Source organism: Pan paniscus, chromosome 16 (assembly GCF_029289425.2).
Source record: "Pan paniscus chromosome 16, NHGRI_mPanPan1-v2.0_pri, whole genome shotgun sequence".
NCBI lineage: Eukaryota > Metazoa > Chordata > Mammalia > Primates > Hominidae > Pan > Pan paniscus.
This window is the reverse complement of record NC_073265.2, coordinates 48665003-48667887: the sequence shown is the minus strand read 5'-3', so window position 1 is coordinate 48667887 and position 2885 is coordinate 48665003. Positions and strand designations below refer to the sequence as shown.

Sequence of the window (2885 nt, the reverse complement as noted above, 5' to 3'; positions counted from 1 at the left end):
CTATCTAATTAGGACTCCAATCTTATGGCCTCATTTAACCTTAATTTCCTCTTTAAATGCTGGATCTCCAAATACAGTCATATTGGGGGTTAGGGCTTCAACATATGAATGTGGGGCTGTGGGATGGGGGGGTAGCCCACTTCATAACTGAAGTTCTCAATAAATATTCAGTAAAGATATGGGTAAATGAATGGATTTCTCTGGACACCCTGAAACTATCAGAGACCTCTGATGGAGCATGAGGTAAAGACAGTGGCTCAGGCAGAGAAATTATAGACCCATGAACTAAATGACCTAGAACCTACATAAATCAGTAGCGTTCCTCTACATCGGCAATAACCCACTAGAAAATGCAGTAACAAGTAAGACTCAGTTCACTGTAGTAACAACAATCATAGTATCTCAAATTTTACCTAACAAAGAATATATATATAAGACCCCTATGAAGATGATTTAGAAATGCTATTAAAGCATATTGTAAAAGGAATAGAGGCCGGGCATGGTGGCTCACAGCTGTAATCCCAGCACTTTGGGAGGCCAAGGCAGGTGGATCACTTGAGGCCAGGAGTTCGAGACCAGCCTGGCTAACATGGTGAAACCCCATCTCTACTAAATATCCCCCCCACCCCCCCAAAAAATAGCCAGGCTTGTTGGGACATGCTTATAATCCCAGCTACTTGGGAGGCTGAGGCAGGAGAAACGCTTGAACCCGGGAGGCAGAGGTTGCAGTGAGCCAAAATCAAGCCACTGCCCTCCAACCTGGAAGACAGAGTGAGACGCTGTCTCGAAATAAAAATAAAATTAAATAATAATAATTTAAAATGTCCTTCTAGCCAAGCCAAACACATCTAAGGGACTAAGTTGGCCTGTGAGCCACTAGTTTGTAACTCGTTGTGAGTATAATGGGCATGAGGCTTGTTCCTAAACGTAGGGGTGTGGGAGGCAGAAGAATACAAGCAGACTCTCCCCATCCCACACGCTGTTACCTCTCCACCTCTCTGCAGGCAGCTTTCCTAAGGTCCTGGACCTTCAGATCCTTGCTGGAGTTGAAGGTGGAAATGTTCTGGATCTGCAAAACAGTTAAGGGATATTAAGGAATATTAAGATAGCCACCCCCAAAACTAGGGCATCCTCCTAACATTATCCACGGCTGATCAGTAACACGTGGGATAGAAATTTGAGTTTATTACTTTATAGCAGTATAAAGCAACAGCAAAGTTAATATAAAATCACTTTCCTGTCAGGCCTGCACGGCGTCAGCTCATGGGTCTCTAAGACCCGAAAATTGAGAGCGTTTTTCGCACCCCAGGGGCTGCTCCTGGCAGCTCTGCGGCGTCAACATGCCACAGAACAAATATATTGAATTACACTGTAAACACTATGGATACTGTTTGGATTACCATGAGAAAAAGAGAAAGAAAGAAAGTCGAGAGGCTCATGAATGTTCAAAGAAGGCAAAGAAAATGATTGGTCTCAAGGCTAAGCCTTACCATAAACAGGGCCATGCTGAGAAAATACAAATAAAAAAGACTATCAAGATGCATGAAAAGAGAAACACCAAAAAAAAAAAATGCTGAAAAGACTCCACAGGGAGCAGTACCTGCCTATCTGCTGGACAGAGAGGGACAATCTCGAGCTAAAGTACTTTCCAGTATGATCAAACAGAAACGAAAAGAGAAGGCGGGAAAATGGGAAGTCCCTCTGCCTAAAGTATGTGCCCAGGGAGAAACAGAAGTATTAAAAGTTATTCAAACAGGAAAGAGAAAGAAGAAGGCATGGAAGAGGGTGGTTACTAATGTCTGCTTTGTTCAAGATGGCTTTACAAGAATACCACCTAAGTATGAAAGATTCCTCAGGCCAACGGGCTTGCGTTTCAAGAAAGCCCATGTAACATATCCTGAACTGAAAGTCACCTTTTGCCTACCAATATTTGGTGTAAAGAAGAACCCGTCGTCCCCACTGTATACAACTTTGGGTGTTATTACCAAAGGTACTGCCATGGAGGTAAATGTGAGCAAATTGGGCCTTGTGATGCAAGGAGGCAGTTATTTGGGGAAAATATGCCCAGGTTACCAACAATCCTGAAAACGATGGATGCATAAATGCAGTCTTACTTGTTTGACAGCAATTTCATATATAATTATTGAGGACTACGCACCAATTGAAAAAACTGCCATTACTGTGATGTTTCTGAATACTACCAAACAGCCATACATGTCTGCAATCATCAAGAGATTTATTAAATTGCAAACATTAAAATGGAAAAAAAATACAAAATCATTATAAAAATAATAATGCTTTAGGACTCTAACTTCAAACATTCATCTTATCTGCAAAGGTTAGAAAAGATCACTTTCCCTTTAAATATGCAAAGAGAAAATGTTTCCAGAATTAATTTGAAACCTTTGTAGCCCTTTAGCTGGAAGAATCACCCTACTAAAAATGCATCAATAGAAACATGAATCAAATAACCAGTGAATGTAAAATTATAAACCAACGTGTGTATTAAAAGAAAGAAAAGTAGGGAATGTGCAAGGATTTTTAGCAGACTGGGAGTTTAGATTTCCCCCATGAAAGCAACCGGCACTGACAACAGAAAGAGACTGGGATTCACTGGGAGAAGAAAAGAGCATTGCAGCTTGGAACAGACCTAAGGCCGAAAGGAGGGCAGAGCATTGGCAAAAGTCAGCCAAGGAGGCTGGAGTGAAGGGAGCAGGGGAAGGAATGACGCCTGATGAAGCAGGAGGGGTGTGAACCTGAGTGATTAGAGCTGTGTAGACTGCAGTTAGCCACCCTAGGGTTTTAAGAGGTGGAGAAGGAGGATCATCATCAGCCTTATGCTGAAGATAATGACACTGGCTGTAGTGTGATTCATGGGGTAAGGG

General features: G+C 42.1%; 1 pseudogene; it reads left to right on the top strand.

The window, feature by feature from the left end:
• Window positions 1-771: 771 nt before the first annotated feature.
• Window positions 772-2426, top strand: LOC100983607 (ribosome biogenesis protein NSA2 homolog; annotated as a pseudogene).
• The last annotated feature ends 459 nt before the right edge of the window (window positions 2427-2885 follow it).